The 19,628-nt window shown below is 34.5% G+C and overlaps 1 pseudogene across 1 annotated transcript; it reads right to left on the minus strand.

Moving 5' to 3' along the window:
• Nucleotides 1-796: 796 nt before the first annotated feature.
• LOC308633191 (TATA box-binding protein-associated factor RNA polymerase I subunit A-like) lies at nt 797-18,087 on the minus strand (annotated as a pseudogene). The gene is made up of 6 exons: nt 17,967-18,087; nt 14,803-14,972; nt 10,837-10,950; nt 9,100-9,298; nt 3,613-3,743; nt 797-829 (listed from the first exon to the last, which is right to left on the minus strand). The product of its transcript is annotated as a TATA box-binding protein-associated factor RNA polymerase I subunit A-like (transcript).
• Nucleotides 18,088-19,628: the final 1,541 nt, after the last annotated feature.

Genomic DNA, 19,628 nt, shown 5'->3' on the forward strand with positions numbered 1-19,628 from the left:
ATATCTTTCTGGTATCTTGGCCCTTGGCAAAATATTCTCTTAGATTGTTGATGGAAGTATAAACAGGCACATTTCTGGAATACAGTTTTACCCAGATATCCTTTTTCTAGGAATTTATCCCAAGGAAATAATCATTAATTTATTTGCTCATTGAATGTTTATTGAGTACCCATTATATGTCAAAGGGTTTGTGCCACTAGAGACACAACAGGGAAAATATACACTAAAAATTTTTGCTTACCCAGAATTTACATTCTGGTTTGTTAGACAAACTACAACAACAAAAATAAATAAAAATAAAGCAATGAAATATAAAGTATTTTAGAATAAGTGTTATAGAGGAAAAAATAAAAGTATGAAAGCAAATAAGAAGTGTTAGGGTAGGAGTATGTGTCAGAGATTCCCAAGGCAATTCCCATGTTTGGTGATTTGCCAAAAGTATAATAGTGTTGAGAGTAATTATTACTAAAAAAAAGAGATAAAATAGATTTTTGTTTTATTTCTTTATTTTTTTTGAGTTTTTTTGTGGTTTCTACAATGAATATCTAGAAATAGATAACTGAAATCTCAAACATTTTGCAAATATCAAAAATCAAAATCAAAATTATTTTACAGAATTAGTTATTGACATTTTATAGAGATTTGTGTGTTTTAGTAGCTTTTATACATTATAATGAATGGATTTTACTTAGGAGGATGAATATAAATGAATTTGTTAAAATAGGATTTAATCTTATAGCCTGTTACACCTGGATAAAAATGTAATATAGATTCATTTTTTTAAAAAATTTTGTATTCATTTAGCAAACTGAAGTTCTCTTTTGCTTATCTATAATGAAGAACATTGAGAAGACTATAATTTTTTCATAGTAGAATTTTATTACATAAATGTTATTTTACTTATATTCAGCAGTGAATTTCAAACTGAATTTTGCCTGATCATTTAAAAGTATCGTATTTTATATTAAATATATCTTTCAAAATCATTTTGAAATGTTTCATGGTGAATTTCATTACATTTCACTTTCATTTCATAAATTGTCAATGCAAGAATTTAGAGTAACGTAGAATTTTAGAATTAAATGTAGGAAAATATATTTTAGGAAAACAGTTAAAGGACGGGAAGAAACCAGAACCATGCAAACCTATCCTCAAGGTGGAGTTCAAAACGACGAGATCTGGGTAAGATTTTACTTCATTACTAATATTCATTGTATCACTTAAATACCATAAAAGTCTATTTTGTCATTATTTTCAAAAGCTTTTTTGGAAGGGTCTAGCCCTGTCTTAGATTTTTATTCCTTCTTTATTTAATAAAAGAATTAAAATTAATGACTTTAGGGTAATATTCTTGTGTTCTATTTTTAGTAGTCTTACCATGTATCTTAGAAAATTTGAATTACTTTTCTTGTCCAATGTCATATATTCTCTTACATTATTCTTTGGAATAGTATTGTTTATTTGCCAGTAAAAATTGTGAAATAAGGAATGTGTAAAAAATACTCAAAAGTTAACCTAGCTGTATTGTGTTAATTATGAAAGTTGTATAGTCTTCAGAAATTAAATCTAATAAGAATATTTGACAGTTATGAAAATAAAGAGTTCAATATTAAAGGAAGTTTATCAGTTATATTTGTTGACACTATATGAATTTGATATGAGAAGTAGGTGATTTTTACAATTTAAATACACAGAAATCTGTATCAAATATTATATTTAAAAACATAAAGGAAAAAATCTTCTAAAATCTATAGAATTCTATATCTTTAACTCCCAGAGGAATACTTTCATTTATGTTCTAGTGTGGTTTTATTTACTCTATCTGTATAAGAGTAAATTTATTTATTTAGACATCATCTGAAAAATCAAGATTAAATTCAAACCGATACAGTGAATTATACTTTGCTTTTTTGACAGATCTCCAAAAATGCATTTTTGACACATTCTGTCCGTATATTCCAATTGACTAATTATAATTCATTTTAAAAAATTGTTAAAGACTGCCTGTTATCTGCTTTGTCCATGAGAATATTCTCTAGCTCTATAACCCTAACACCCAACCCTAACCCAAACCCTAACCCTAAATCTTAAACCTTAACCCTAACCCCTAACCCTAACCCCTAAACCCTATCCCCTAAACTCTAACCCTAAACCCTAAACCCTAACCCTAAACCCGACTTCTGACTCCTGACCCTAACCCCTAACACTAAACCTAACAATAACCCTAACCCTAAAACCCTAACCCTAACCCTAAAACCCTAACCCTAAAACCCTCACCCTCACCTGAACCCTCACCCCTCAACCCTAACCCCACAACCTACACCCTCAACCTAAACCCTAAAGCTAAACCTAACCCTAACCCCAAACCCTCACCCTCACCCCTCACCCTAACCCCAACCCCAACCAACCTAAGCCTTAGCCCTAGCCCCAGCCCCTAACCCTAACCCCTAACCCTAGGCCTAGCCCCTAACCCATAACCCCTAACCCTAACCTTAACCCTGACCCTAACCACCCCAACCCTAACCCCAACCCTAACCCCAATCCTACCCCTACCGCTAACCCTAAACCCTAACCCTAACAACCCTAACCCTAAACCCTAACCCCAATCCTACCCCTAACCCTACCCCTACCGCTAACCCTAAACCCTAACCCTAACAACCCTAACCCTAACAACCCTAACCCTAACCTTAACACTAACCCAAACCCCTAACCCTAAACCCTAACCCCACCCCTCACCCTCACCCTAAACTTAACCCTAACCAACCCTAACCATAAGCCCTAACCGTAACCCTATCCACCCTAACCCTAAACCCCTAACCCCCTAATCCTAACCCCCTAACCCCAACCCTAACCCCTAACCCTAACACTAACCCTAAACCCAACCCCTGACCCTAACCCTAACCCTAACAATAATCCTAACCCTAAAACCCTAACCCAAACCCAAAAACCCTCACCCCTCACCCCTCAACCCAAAACCCTAACCCCTACACCTTCACCCTAAACCCTAAACCTAACCCCAAACCCTCGCCCCTCACTCCTCACCCTAAACCCTAAACCCAACCCCAACCCTAAGCCCTAGCCCTAGCTCCAGTCCCTAACCCCTAACCCTAGCCCTAACCCCAACCCCAACCCTAACCCTAGCCCCAACCCCTAACCCTAACCCATAAACCCTAACCCTAAACCCTAACCCTAAACCCTAACCCTAACAACCCTAACCCTAACCCAACCCCAACCCTAAACCCTAACCCCACCCCCATCCCTCACCCTAACCAACCCTAACCAACCCTAACCCTAACCCCAACCCCTAACCCTAACCCCCAACCCTAACCCTAACCACCCTAACCCTAACCTTAACCCTAAACCTAACCTTAACCTTAGCCCTAACCCTAAACCCTCACCCCCACCCTCACCCCTAACCCTAACCCTCTAACCCTAACCAACCCTAAACCCTAACCCTAACCCCCTAAACCTAACCCCCTAACCCCTAACCCTAACCCTAACAATTTTCTCCATTAAATTTCCTCCTGATCAATAAAGATAATTAGAAATGCAATCTCGAATAGGCTTAAGACAAAAATAAAACCAATACAATTTTATGAAAAGTCTACTTACTTCTACATAACTCTTCACAAAAGGGTCCCAAACTCCAGGAGTTTTAATCAATCCACAAATATTTACAGATGTCTTTCAGCTGTCACTGAGCATACTTTGGGTTGCTGAACTGTATGCATAATCATTTTCATCTGCCGGAAGATAAAAAAATTTTTAAAGTCAGTTGGTGAAGGCCCAGAGTTCAATCCCCAGCATCACAAAAAAACAAAAAAGAGAGAGAAAAGTCGTTTAGTATTGAGAACTTCTGTTAAGACAATAGTAAATTGAGCTATTGTTAAAAGAATAATACATCATGCTCAAGTGGGATCTATTCTAGGAATGCAAGGTTGGCTTAACAACTGAAAATCTATTAATGTAAATAAAGATATACTGATCTAAACCAAATCAGTAGACCAAAGAACAAAAACTACATGATCATCTTGTGACCATGGACAATCTAGGAACTTTCCACAATCTGATTAAACAGTATCTATGAAAAACCCACAGTAAACATGAAATTTAATAGTGATAGATTGGATGCTTTTTTCCCTAAAATCAAGAACAAGATAAGAGTGTCCCCTCTCACTATTTCTATTCCTTATACTGGAGGTTTTAGCTAGGGCTTTCAGCAAATTATAGAAAAGACATCTACACTGAAAAGGAAAACTATATTTTCTGTCTAGAAAATTCTAAAATTCCATTAAAAATTTATTAGAATTAATAAATGAATTCATCAATGTTGCCAGGTACAAGATAAATACAAAAAAATGAATTTACAATAAAGAAGCAAACAATGAAATTAGGAAAACAATGCCATTTGTAAAAGCATCAAAAACTAAAAATAAAAGGTGTAAGTTTTATGAAAGAGATGAAAAGTTCCATCTGAAAAGTAATATTGTTGAAACAAATTTCAAAAGACCCAAATAAATATAAAGACACCTCAGATACACAGGTTGGAAGACCACTATTGTTAAACTAGTCTACAGAGTCCTATAATTCCTATCAAAACCACAGGTAATCTTTTTGTATAAATGGACAAGCTAACTATAATCTATATGAAAATCCCAGGGACTGAGAATAGAATAAAAAATGTTTAAAAGAACAAAGTTGGAAGATTCATACCATGACTTTACAAATTCATTACAAAGCTACAGTAAGCAAGACAGTATGATATAGGTGTAAGGAGGAAAATACATAGATCAATGACAGAAAATTGAGTGTAGAGAAACAACACCTTCATGTTTATGGTATCTGATTTTCAAGAAGGGTACCAAGACAATTCAGTAAGAAAATACTTGTTTTCAACAACTATGTTGGCACAACTGGACATTCACATGCATAATAATTTAGTTAGATTGTTTCCTAACTCATATCACACACAAGAGTTAACTCAAAATAGATTAAAGACCTAAATGCTACAGTTAAAATTATAAAACTCTTGTAAGTGAAAATCTTTGTGTCCTTGAAGTGGGCAATGGTTTCTTGGATATGTCAACAAAACCACAAGCAAAAAAAGCAAAAGCACATAATTGGACTTCATCAAAATAAAAAAAATGTGTGTTTCAAAGGACATCAGCAAGAAAGTAAAAAGGCAACCTACAGAATAGGAGAAAATATCTCCTATTAAGAGACTTCTGTCTAGAACATATAAAGAACTCATGACTCAATAACTAAAAATTAATGGTTTAATCAAAGTATATGCAAAGACATGAATTTCTCCAAAGGCATACAAATGGCTCACAGGCACATAAAAAGAGCTCAACATAATTAGTCCCTATAGAAATGCAAATCAAAATCACAGATACCATGGATTTTAGTACCCTTCCATTGATAATGGTGGTAATTTAAAATAGTGCAGCTATTATGGAAAACAATCTAGTGCTCCTTCCAAAGGTTAAACATAGTTATATAATCCAGAAATCTCACTCTTAGGAACATATTCAAGAAAAATAAAACTGTACATAAATATTCACAGCAATATTATTCAAAAAGTAGAAACCACCCAAATGTCTATCAATTGATAAATGTGGAATGGTTAAATGTGGTATCTCTATACAATGGCATGTTATTCAACAACAAAAAAGAATGAAATACAGTTACTTGCAACCTTAAAATCATTATGCTAAGTGAGCACATATTGTAAAGATGGTTCCACTTGCATGAGATTCCCAGAATGAATAAATCTCAAAAGACAGAAAGTAGATTAGTGGTTGCCTAGAAGCTTATGAAGAAATGGAGAGCTTAGGGTTTCTTTCTGGGGTGATGAAAATGTTCCAAATTTAATGGTGGTGATGATTACTAGGCAACTCTATAAATATATTAAAAACTATATGCTTTAAGTGGGTATATTTATGTGGCATATAAACTATATTCTCAATTTTCAATAAAGCTATTATTTTTTTAAAAAATATGAGACCACTATACCCAATAAACTAACAGATATAAAAAAATTCTGAAATTAACGAATGTTAAGGAACATATTGACAAAAGAAAACCCTAATCAGATTACCAGTGGAATATAAATTGGTACTACTTTGGAAACCAGAGTTTAGCATGTTATATATTGCCATGGTTTTTGTTGCCAAAAGACACACTATGATTACTGGCTTGGGCCTCAGTGTGGTACTGTGAGAGATGAAAACAGTGGGGGATGGAGCTTTGTGGGAGGTCCTCAGGTCCTCAGGCTAATTCTCATGTAGCCTCCTGTGTTCTGACAAGAGGATTGTTAGAACAGAAACAGCCTGGCTCCACCCTCCTTTTCCTTGGCACTCATATTCAAGATGTGACCACTTGCTTCTACCTACTGTAGAGCCACCCAATCTTGGACACTGAATCTCCAAAACTATGAACTTAAATAAACCTTTTCTCTTTGTAAAGTTAGCTTCCTAAGGTATTTCATACAGTGACAAAGATGCATATACTTTATGACAATTCTACTCCTAGCAATGCATGCTTATGAAGGGTTAATTTCAAAGCAGCATTAAACTATAATGCACTAAAGGCCATCAATAACAGAAAGAATAATTAGCGCGATAACATACATTTTTTAGCAGTAAAAATAAACTAGAGTTACATTCAACAATACAATTGTCTTAAAAACCAATGTTGAATAAAATATGCAAGGCCCAAAAAAATAAACACAGTAAAAAATTTATATATAGGCAAGAAATTCATATATAAGCAAAACCAATTTTGTTTACCATTTAAAGAAAAGCAAGAGAATGAAAACCCTAAAAGACCTTACAGTGATTTTCGTGATACAGAATGGGATGAAGTATGATCAGGAAAGCATACATATAAAACTTTTACATTAAGGTAACAGCAATGCTGTGTTCCTTAATCAGGATAGTAGTTAGAGGAATGCAACTTTAAACTTATGCATTACAGCACTCATTTATTTCATATGTTTTCTTGTCTACATTATATTTCATAACATTAAGATTTAAATAGCAACAACTAGTAGAAGCACAACATAATACCACAATAAAAACAGATGTTGATATTCTTTTCTAAGTGAACCAATATGGACTCCATATTGCTCCATACAGTGTCTCACCTTCATCTCTTGTAGCCAGAGAACAAAATGTCAGTTGCCTAAAAGTACTGAATCTAGTCATGAGAGTGACAGTCTAAATGTCATATTACAATTGCTTTAGTCAAATATTTGCTCAAGTTTTTTCTAACCATGTGTAATAAAAAAGTAAATAGTGATTGTAAAACTCACCTAATCAATTAATATCAACAAGCCTTTTTCAAAGGAAAATTTATACCAGAAATGATAGCAAGGTTAAAATAGAGGAAAAAAGAAAATTATATCAGAAATGATAGCAAAGTCAAAAGAAATAGAAGACAAACATGTGACATCAAAAGATGGCTTAATCTAAATAAGAAGATACAGCATAAAATATACCTGAAAAAACTTAGAACAATTAAAAAACAAGAGATGAAAAGCCAAATGACATAGGCTGAACAGGCAGCTGATATAGAAGGTTTAAAGTATTATGAATCAGGTGCCAGGGCAGGTTTCGAAGAATCTTAAAGGACAGAGGGTATGATAGATGAAGAATCTGCAAAAATGTCACAAGATTAACATTAGGGCCTTCCAGAAGAATCTTGGGAGACAAGAAGAGGTAACACAAGGAGGAGGATGGGAACTGAGATTGGCGAAATCTACATGCCTAGGGACAAAAGAAATATTACTACATAAGGATAATAAGAAAATAGTGTTTATCACCTATAAGGTGATAAATACCAGGGCTAAAATTTGGATGAAGGATGTGAAAATAGAAAAGACTTAATTCTAGAGAAGCTATGGAGGAAAACTACACAAGGGAAAGAAAAGTGCAGAGAATCATGTAGCTTCAAAGAATGTATATCTGGGAGTAGGAGAGGCTGATATCACCAAAGAAGTTTAAGAGAAGGGGAACTCAGCCTGAGAACTGAGTGCTCAATTTTTGGTATGGCCAGTAAATCAAAAAAATTGCATTATAACCTTTGTACAGAAATTACTTTTTAACTTGCGGTATTCTTTAAACGTTATTCTGGGGAACAATAATATGGAACAAACTAAACTCTACTCTAAACACACAAGATGAAGAGTTTATTACATGTAATAATGGCTGCTAAAGAAAATTTACAACCTTTCTCATAAATTCAAAAACTCTCTCCCAGATCAAACTCCAACCAGCTCCTCTAAGCCTAGTCCCTATTTGGACTATGCCCCAATCCTGGCCTACCTATAAAGACTTTAAGAAACACTAAGATAATTTCTTCTTTTTTAAAAAATATTTTTTAGTTATAGATGGATGCAATATCTTTATTTCATTTTATTTATTTTTATGTGGTGCTGAGGATTGAACCCAGTGTCTCACATGTGTGAGGCAAGTGCTCTGCCACTGAGACACAACCCCAGCCCCAAGAAACACTAAGATAATTTCTAACGCGAGGCTATATCCCTAGGATAACCTTAGGGCTCCTTAAAGGGTATACTCAAGGCTGCCTAAAGAATTTAGTTTGTTCTAGCCAACACTTCTAAAGATAGGGCTCCTGACTCTCTGTGGGAGAGTATATGCCTCACTTGCATAAACCCAGTTAGTAAATCCAGATGGGTTTCACATGGACTACCCCTTCTTTAGAAGTTTTCACTTTTCTTACTCTACTCAAGGCACTGTTATCCCCCCCCCCACTTTTCTATTTAAGAATCTGAATCGCCTCTATACAAACTGCAATGGAGCTTAGCTCTTAACCTACTGAATGTGTTTTCACCACTGAGGTCCAGCTGTTTACCTCTGACCAAAATTTTAAAAATCATTAAAATGGTCATGAATTTAGCAATGAATCATCTCATTTATGACCAAGAAGTTTTATGATATATCAGAAATATCATAAAGGATGGTCAAGAATTTATCTGAATGAAGTCAGTAGATGGATTACTAGATTACTCCTTAAGATCCCTTCTGCTCTTCAGTCTCTTCACCATAAGAAAATAATTTATTCATATTCACTCACCAAGCTTTGACAATTCAGCTTTCTTTTTGGACCACGTATAATACTGCAAAAGCCCTTTGTAGGCCTGAACAAGGTTGATTAATATTTCCTGGGAAGATGATTTTTCACCATATCTCCATGTCTCTGCCTGACTTAGATTTCTGTTTGCATCCTCAAGCATTCCATGATGCATAAGGTACAATGCATGTTGTAAGGAGATCTGCACCAGTAATAAGAAAAAGCCCACTGTCACTGAAGTCATTAAGATAACAATTACTCAAAAAACACAGTAAATATATGATGGACTAAGTCCTTGATTGGATACGAAAGATAAGACACTGTCCCTGTCATCAACAATTTCAACCTAACAAAGAAGAAAGACAGATGAAATGACACTATGTAAATGAAAGCTAAATTATGTAAACTTACAAAGAGAAGACAGTACAATAGTGAAAAAAAACAACAATAAAAAACAGGGGTTTTGAAGACAGTGTCCTGGCTCATATGCCAATTAAATGCTAAATAAATCTGAATAACTAATTTGTCCTTTTGTCTGACCTGTTGTATGAGGCAATTCTTAATCCTTCAGAAGGGTGTTGTTAGGATTAGATGAGATTTAATTTTAATTTAAAAAATTAAATGAGATTTAACTTTTGCATACTACTAATTCCTAGTTTGGGCTACAGTAGACAACCAATAATATAACTATTTTAAATATATTAAATCAGCTCAAAAGAAAACACCTTAACAGGGAGTGTTGGAGAATGATGTCAATTCCAATGGAAAGGAAAGCGCATGCTTCGACTTATCTAAAACATCTAGAATGGGCATATTCATAAAAACAGAAAAGATATTAGAGACTGTCAGTAGCATGGGGAGGAGGAGAAAATGGGAAACTATTGCTTAATAAATATAAAGATTCTGTTTGGAGTGATGGAAATGTTTTAGAAATAGTGGTGATAGTTTACAACATGGTGAATATAGTTAATACCACAGAACTGTATACTTAAAATGGTTAAGATAGCATGTTCCATTATATACAATCACAATTTAAAATTCCAGAAAACAGGAAAAGTAAAAACAAAACAAAATTTAAAACTAGCTACAAAGTAAATATTTTAGGCTTTGCATGGCACATGGCTTCTTCATAATTACTCATTTTCATTAAAAAACAGCTATTGACAATATGGAAATGAATGTGTGTGGCTGTATTCCAGTAAAACCTTATGGCCTTGAAAAATAATTAAAAGCAAATTATAAAATTTTATTGAAAAGTGTTCTGTTAGTTAGAGAGAGAGAGAGAGAGAGAGAGAGAGAGAGAGAGAGAGAGAGAATGAATATATATCTTGGAAATGTCTCAGCCCTTTTGGTGATAATTTTAATAAAACATTAACTTGGAGAGAAGGTTCAATGCAAATAGGAATTAAAATGTTTTTACACATTCAAATTCCCCACTTGTTTCGCTTTTTCCAAAAATACCAACTCAGCACAAATAACTTGGGCAAACAGTAGAAGCACAACTTCAACATCTGATGGACTGGTTTTGGCAGCCAGAGATAAACAAAGAGGAGGTATTTCCCATCAGACAACATGGAAGGTGATCAGAAACTAAGGAATGGCTGCCACAACACTGCTTTCTTTCTTATTTATCCTAGTATCTTACCCTTTCTTCATTATTGTTTACTTTACACTGATACAAACAATTCAGAAAACAATATGAACACTGGAAATATAAGTTCACAAAGTCTATGTTCTTACCTTTACGTAATTCAGGACACCAATATTTTTCATCCGGTCAGCAAAGGTATTGAAAGTCTCCACATTGCTTTTGGGATGATAAAAGAAAATTTCACTTCCAAGCCTCCAAATAACCTGTCAAAGCAGAAATTATTACCCAATGTAAAGTCCAACCCTGCCTTTACTCTGTTTTTCCTGTAAGTTTTGTTTTTCTGGTTACATATAAAAACAACCTAAAATTCCTTTCCCTAGATATCATAATTGTCTATGTTATCGTACTTTACCCAGTAAAACTAACGTTAGATCTCACATGACAAAATCTTTTCAATACTAGTTTTTAAATTCTAGGTAAGTATAACAGTGCCATTATTAGATTAGCAGTCTAAAAGAGGAAGAGGCAGTTAAGATATTATTAAGTATAAAACTTAATTAGTATAGGAAGAATAAGTCAGAAACTAGGTTTTGGTAATATTGGCTTCTTAACTGGTCTCAACCTCATCTTTATTCTCAGCAAAGTGAGTGCAACAGACTAGTTTCTTAAGATCTTACCAATATTGAGTATATTTATTCCAATATTTACAACACAAATTTAAGAACTATCATTAAATATAAACAAATTTGAATAAAAAATATTTTCTCTTCAGATCACCAATCCTGGTGAAAGAACTTGAGAGTTCTTTTTTCATGGAAGCAAATGTCTATTTCTCTTACCCCCATTTAAAGTACTTCAACCATACCAACTTTAAAGTGAACTTCAAAGTCAATTATTTCTAGAAGGCACACATTGGTTGTTTGGTACAATAACTTCATATTCCCAATTAAAAAAAAAAAAAAAAAAAAAACAGGGCTGGGGCTACAGTTCAGTGGTAGAGCACTTACCTTCCATGCATGAGGCACAGGGTTCAATCCTCAGCACCACATAAAAAATAAACAAATAAAGGCATTCTGTCCATCTGCAACTACAAAAAAAAAAAAAAAAGATCACGACTTCATTGTAGAATATCAAAAGTAGCATTGAGGAGCTTAAAGAAACTTATAGAGGGCTGGGGAGTAGCACAGTGGTAAAAGCACTGCCTAGCAAGGCAGGTACTAGGTTTCATCCCCAGCACCACCAAAACAAAAACTTAAAGATTATTCATTATCTATAGTTATCTACAGTTGTTCTTAAACCCAGTCATAAGAATTACCTGGGGCACTTATTAAAAATAAATATTCTAAGCCACCATGCCCGTAATCCCAGCAGCTTGGGATGCTGAGGCAGGAGATCATGAGTTCAAAGCCAGCCTCAGCCATTTGGCAAGGCCCTAAGCAACTTAGTGAGACCTTGTCTCAAAATAAAACATAAAAATGGCTAAGCCAGTGGTTAAAAGCCCCAGGAGTACAGTACCAAAAATAAATATACATACGTACATATGTATGTATATGTATATGTATATGTATATGTATATGTATATGTGTATATGTGTGTGTGTATATATATATATATATATAGAGCGCGCGCACACGCGGTAGATAGACAGGGTTTCACTAAATTGCTGAGGTTGGTCTTGAACTTGCAATCCTCACGTCTCAGCCTCGAGCTGCTTGGGATTTCAGCTGTACTCCACAGTGACTGATGGAATCTATATTTTCAACACATGCCCTAGGTAGTTCAAAAGGATTCAAACAAGTATCTGGAAGCCACTCATTTAATTTCTTCATTTTATAAAACAAAATCTGGACAAAAGAGGGGTATATAATGCCTCTCTGTAATGTAAATCATTATTAATGATTTACAGATATATGTAACTTTAGTCCCTAAATTAAAATTTGTCAATAATTATATTTTCTTTTTACACACATACACACACACACACACACACACACACACACACACACACACACCAAGTAGCATGTATGTACTATTTGGTATTTTTGGTTTTGGCTCCATTACATTGATGCACTGGTTACTACATTAGTAAAAGCACCTGAAATAGTCAAGTAAAGTTATTTCTAAGTTATTTGTGGAGAAACTGCTTTTTACTCAACAAATTTAGCAGTATATGCCAGGCACCGTTTCAGGCACTGTTTTACCCCTTCCCTCAGAAATGTACATTTGATATGGAGAGACACACAAGAAACAAGAAACATAATTATATTGACAAGTATTACTGGAAAAGCATGAGAAGGACATAGAGTTCAAGAGTGCCAGTATAAAGTAGGAATAAGAAAGCAAGAAATGCAGTTGTAATTTTAAATAATCAAGGTAGACCTCACAGAAGTCACAGAAAAGCGGTCATACAGAAGGGCAGACATGATGATAGCTGAAAAAAGATCTTTCCAAGTAAAATAAATAAATAAATGAATAAGATAAATATTGAGGCAGAATATGCCTGGCTTATTCTAATAAGAGCAAGGCTAGTACGACTGGAAAAAAAATACAGGTGAGCAAGTAACAGGAAATGAGATTAAGAAAAGAAAAGGTCAAATGGGAATGGGTGAGCACATCACACAGGAACCCTGATTACAGTGTTTTCAGCAGAGGAGTGAATGAGGTCTTAAGGTTTTAAAAGGTTCACTCTACATCATTAGACATTAGGAAAACAAAAATCATTTTTAAACCACAATAAGATATCACTTTAAAACCAACAGGATGACTAAAATCAAAAAGAGACAACAAGGCACAGGTGTAGAGAAGCTGGAACTCTCAAATATTACTGATGGAAATATAAAATGGTGGAGTCACTTTTGAAAATAGTCCAGTAGTTTCTTGAGAAGTTAAATACAATTACCACATGATCTAAATTTCTACTCTAGGAATATACCCAAGAAAAATCAAAACAAACATCCACATACAAACACTTGTGCATGAATATTTATAGAAGCATTATTCACAATAACCAAAAAGTATAATCAACCCAAATGTCTAACAAACTGATGAATGGATATATAAAATGTGGTATGTCCATATAAAAGAACATCTGCCAATAAAAAGGAAAAAGCACGAATACTTTTACTACAACATAAATGAACCTTGAAAACATTTTACAAAGTAAAAGAAATCATTCACAAATGACCATTACATTATAAGATTCCATTTATATGAAATGTCCACCATAGAAAATAGTAGATTAGTAGCTTCCAGGGGCTACGAGTCAGTAGAGAAGCAATGAGGAAAGACTGCAAATAGGTACAGGTTTTCTTTTTGTAGAAGATGAAACTATCCTAAATTTAAATTGTGGCTAATGTTTGCACAACTCTGTGAAAATATTTAAAATATTAAATTGTACAAGTCAGTGAATTGTATGGTGTGCTAATGTCTCCATAAAGCTATTTTAAAAAAAGACAAAAAGAACACTCTGGTTGGAGAAAAAAACTTTCAAGTTTTGTTGAACGAGAGTACAAAACAGGTGCACAACCTGTGGAGTAAGTGGGAATTAAAATGATTTCTAATAAAAAAAAGAATTAACACCTTTGTAGATGAAAGGTGTTGAGGGTTCCAGCTTATCTACACCCTTGCCTTATTGTCTCTTTTTGATTTTAGTCATCCTGTTGGTTTTAAAGTGATATCTTATTGTGGTTTAAAAATGATTTTTGTTTTCCTAATGTCTAATGATGTAGAGTGAACCTTTTAAAACCTTAAATCCTCATTCATTCCTCTGCTAAAAAACACTGTAATCAGGGTTCCTGTGTGATGTGCTCACCCATTCCAATTTGATCTTTTCTTTTCTTAACCTCATCTACAAAGGTGTTAATTTTACCCTATACAGAGGGTGAAATAATACAAGGTAAGAAGGAATTATTATTGGAATGAATGAATACTGGGAAATTTGAGAATGCACAACTCAAGACTATTTTTAGTCTTGATATAATTTCTACATCCAACATTACTTTTAGCAGCTTTTAGTAAATTCAGTTTGAAATCCCCCTAAAGCTTTGTGAATGGAGCTAGAGGCAAAATCTTTCAGGAATCTGCTGTTTCTTTCAGCAGACTCACACTTTGTTTACCTCTGGTGCAGCCTGCTTTTTGTAGGTGTCTGAATCTTCCAAGGTCTGCAAATAGCTGTACATATACTCTGCAGCTTGCTGCCACTCGTGCTTCAGAAGGGCTTCTTGGATAAAATTTAAACAAGCACTTGTTGTCTGAGCAAAATCTTTCTTCTTTTTCCCTCCAGTCACTGTAAAGATGAAGGATAAGGGTCACCCAGTGACTCCAATTCAACTATTACAAAAACTTAATTTCTGATAAATAGAACAGTAGGTATTACTTGACCCAGTCCATCCCCAAGTATCAAAGTCAACTTCTTTTGAAACAAACTCTTACATACATACTGTTTTTTAGCAAATTTCTAAAAATCTAAATTACATTCTTGGGCTACTACAATCACCAGATCCTTCAAATCTCATTCAATCATCCTTTCATCTTGGCATTAAGCAATTTTTTGAACAAGAGAGTAGAAAACAAGTGCACAACCCATGGAGGAAATGAGGAGAATCTCTCAATAAGATCCCCCAAAGCACAAGCCCTGGTAATTAGAATAGGTAAAAATCACCAGTCACCCTATGCAAGCACAGTCTTTATTATCCACCAATATTCTGAAAATTCCAAATAAACTTGTTTATTTTTACAGTACTAGGGATTGAACCAGGAGTATTCTACCACTGCTGAGCAGTTATAGTCTTTCCTTTTTTCTTTCTTTTTGTTAGACAGGTCTTGCTAATTTACTTGCCTAGGCTGAATCTCAAACTTGCCATCCTCTTGCCTCAGCTCCTAACTATCTGAGAATAGAGGCATGTGCCACCTCACCTAGCTGGGCTTTTATATTTTAAGTACCAATTTCCCAGTAACACAATGATATTAAATGCATACAAAATTAAAACAGCTATAGACATTAGCATTTATATCCCTTAAGTATTAGCAATTCCTTTAAGGATATCTGGACTTAGTTAACAACCTCATTATATAAGTGACTGGTTACTATGCTTTCCTTCCTATACAACTACCAGACCCTCTAGGCTAGCAGTCTTCTAGCTGGGTACCCTTACCCCTGCAAATACAATAGACCAATAGGTCCTCTTAAAGCAAAGATCCTCTTAAAGCAATCAATTTGCAGATTCTACCTCCTTGTATATTGTTTCCCGAAATTAATCTCCTAGAGTGCTATGCCCATAATCAAGGTCTCACAATCAAAATCATTACATATTACCTGAAGGTATTTTCAACACATGATGAAAACTGAATGATTCTAATATTTACTTTTGCAAGTCAAGTGATTCCCAATTCTTTTATCAAAACTGTAGAATGTTCTAATAATTTTAAACAGAACATGTAATTTTCTGTGAGTAACTCATGAGTCGAAGATCTGATACTTGCTTAACTAAACTCCATTCTACTTCCCTATGTGACTAAAGTTTCTCAGAGTTTACATTCATTAAAATATAGAATTAATGCCAGATGTTTTCTCATTCTAAAGTTAACATTCTTAATGATACATGAAGTAACTGGGGTAAGATTAAAAAATTAAAATTTACTTGAATACTTAAAACACATATCTCAACCCACAAGAAATTTTAAAACTTAAAAATTTATAGGACGTTAAAAATAAGTGCAAATACAGACATACTTTTACTGCAAAATGTACTACAAAAACAGGAACAATACAAAATTTCAATTTATAAAAAGTTTTTTCATTGAATGTTTTAAGGTTGGCAATGAAATCTCTGCTATTTAGATTCTACCAGATCTACTTTTTAAAGTAATTTAATTTAATGTAATTAAAACACCATCATGTGCTGGAAATTTATCTCTTGCAACTGATAAACTTTTTAGAAGACAAATTTTTAAATTTTTAAATTGTGCAAAGTAGGACACAGTTTACAAAAAAGAAATATGACAGTGGAAAAGGTCAAAGACTATATTGATCTGGGTACATATAAATCACTAATAAGGACATATAAATCACCTTGGGATCTTGAGCCTGGCTACTGGATGTGGTTCTGAAACTAGCAACATTAGAATTACCTAGAAGCTAATTAGAAATGCAGAATACAATGCCCCATCCAGATCTCCAAATCAGAGACTTCATTTAACAACACCTACACTCAAGCTGTTTAATAAGCAACAATCCCTGGCAACTAGCCCAGAAAACTAACAAAACACACTTTCCTTGAAATATTCTTTGTTCATCTAAAAGAATATTATACTCAGGTTAAGTTCCCTTCATCTCAGTGGTTAGAAGTGAATGCTCTAAAATCAGATACACATGATTCCTAATAGCAATACTTAAGAGTATAAATTTGAGAAACTCAGTTTCTTCATACTAAAATGCCTAGCACATAAATTTACTGAGGATTAACTGAGATCATCAAATAAAAAGACAGAGTAAATTTTTTTTTTCAATGGGAGCTAAACTTTAGGATTCTTCATTGAAATAACTCATACCTATTCCAAACTGAGAATATTAGTTACTTTTTATCTTAATCTAAAAATTTCTGGATTGCACAGAAAAACAGCCACCTTTTCATCTGATAAATATCACTTGATCAGCAAGATTCATTGCAGTGATATGTCGGGTGGCAAACTAAACAAGAAAGACAAATGCCAAAGTGAATTTGGAATTAATCCTAGGATCCAAGGAATCCCTGCCAAAGGGGAAAGAAGGCTGGGATAAGATAGACATTTTGACGCAATAAAGAAAGTGTTGATTCAAATGTATTCCTGGGGTTATACCACCCAACAGGGCAATGTACAAATAACTGATTCTTGTATATATCTTTAAGGAATTTATCCTATAGAAAATTTTGCTTGTATTTACATTAGATAAAAATGAGGGAAAATATTATTTTTTTGAAAGCTATGTGCTTCTCAAAAGAAGAGACTATATCTTTTTCATGTATAAGTGCCCAATATTTAGACTTAGATATTAGTGCCCAGAAAGCACTGCTGAAAAAAAAATGTGGCTGCAACATAATATAGACTGTATATTAATTCAAAAGAAAAGTATTCCAGAACAAAAAAGAATATTTCTTATGATTCCCTTTCTGCTTATAGTCAGAACAAGAAAACAACTTATATATTCTTAAAAACTAAACCAGCATGGTTCATTTTGTATACATATTGAATCTATTACTTCCTTGTACTAAAGTTAAAATGGTTCTGTTATTTTAATTACCTACAGTTTCTAAATGCTTCTGAAGCCAAGGAAAATACATTCCTGTACCAGTGAGCACAGATGTTTCCCCCTGGTCATCCTCTGAAATGGTCTTTGTCAATTCTTCACTGAAATCACTCATACCTATTCCAAACTGAGAATATCAGTTACTTTTGGTATATCTTAATCCACAAGTTTCTGAATTGTACAGAAAAACAGCCAATAATAAATATGACTTGAGCAGCAAGATCCATTCCATTGTAGGTTTTTTTAAAATTACATATATATATATATATATATATATATATATATATATATATATATAGTTGTAGATGGACACAATACCTTTATTAATTTATTTATTTTTATGTGATGCTAAGGATTGAACCCAGTGCCTCACACATGCTAAGCAAGCACTCTACCCATTTAACAACTCCAACCTGCAACTTGCAGTTCTTTTAAAGTAAAGAATGAATTTGCCAAGGCCTGTAATCCCAGCAGCCTAGAGAAAGAAACAACAAAATGCAAATAACAAATACAGTACGAATAGTAGTAGCTAATATTTACTGGATCTTTACTACATACCTGGTCTATTATTTAATTTGGGGCTAGGGATGTAAGTCAGTGGTAAAGTGCCTGACTAGTTTGCATGAGGCCCTGGGTTCTATCCCTCCCACACAGCATCACACACACTCACGCTACATACTAATTGTTTTCTTCCACATTATGTTGAAAAAAACTAAGGGAGTGAAATTATGAAACTTGTCCAAGGTCACATACACACACACAAAATGAGAACAAGGAAATTCAGAGAACACAAAACTACTAGGCATGACTAGAACTAGGACAAGAGATAGGTAGGAGGCAATGATATCTCAGGTGGCAAAGGATGCTAGAAATACAAATGCCAAAGCGAGTTTGGAATTAATCCTCAAGAGGCTCAGTGTCTCTCTCCCTCATTGGCCACATCGACCCAAGCATGAAAGCTTCTGATCCTACCTCCTAGAATTTCTACAATATTTCCTCTTCTCTGGAATTCTACAACACCCTGAAATTGTGTTAATCACTGCATTAGCTTTCTAACTAGTTACCCTGCCCAAAATACTGCTTTTCCACATTACTACCAGAATTAAGTCTTTTAAAGTCAATTTCCGTGGTTAAACACCTGAGTTTGAAATAATACGTGACTCTAAATGCGACCCAGCATGTACTTTGAGGAGTTATAACACAAATTCTCTCTTTTCAAATCCTCAAAAACCAGAATCGGTAACACATGGTTGCCACAGTCACCAAAGCTTCTCCAGCTGGCTCTCATTTCCCAGAACCCAAGATTTTAGAGCATTAGGGAGAAAAACTCGGAAGGAAAACACGGGTAAATCCAAGCACACCCTTTTTGTCTTCTTCTAAACACGTAAGCTCGCAATTATCCTCCCGGCACTCACCCACCTCCCACCGGGGCTCCGCAGGAAACCGCCTCCACTCCAGAAGAAAGCTCTCACCGGAAATCGTTAGCGCGCGCTTGCTCTGAGCAAGCCCAAAAACCTGCCTTGGGAGCATGCGCAAAACAGAGCCCCGCCCCAACTCCGCCTTTGAAGGCGGAAGTGGAGTTGCCCGCCCCTGGAGCCGGTACCGGCTAACGGAAGGGAACCAGGAACTAACTGCTGCCTTCCCATTTGTTTGGCC

Source organism: Spermophilus citellus, assembly GCF_964194105.1.
Source record: "Spermophilus citellus genome assembly, chromosome: 14".
In the NCBI taxonomy this organism is placed as follows: domain Eukaryota; kingdom Metazoa; phylum Chordata; class Mammalia; order Rodentia; family Sciuridae; genus Spermophilus; species Spermophilus citellus.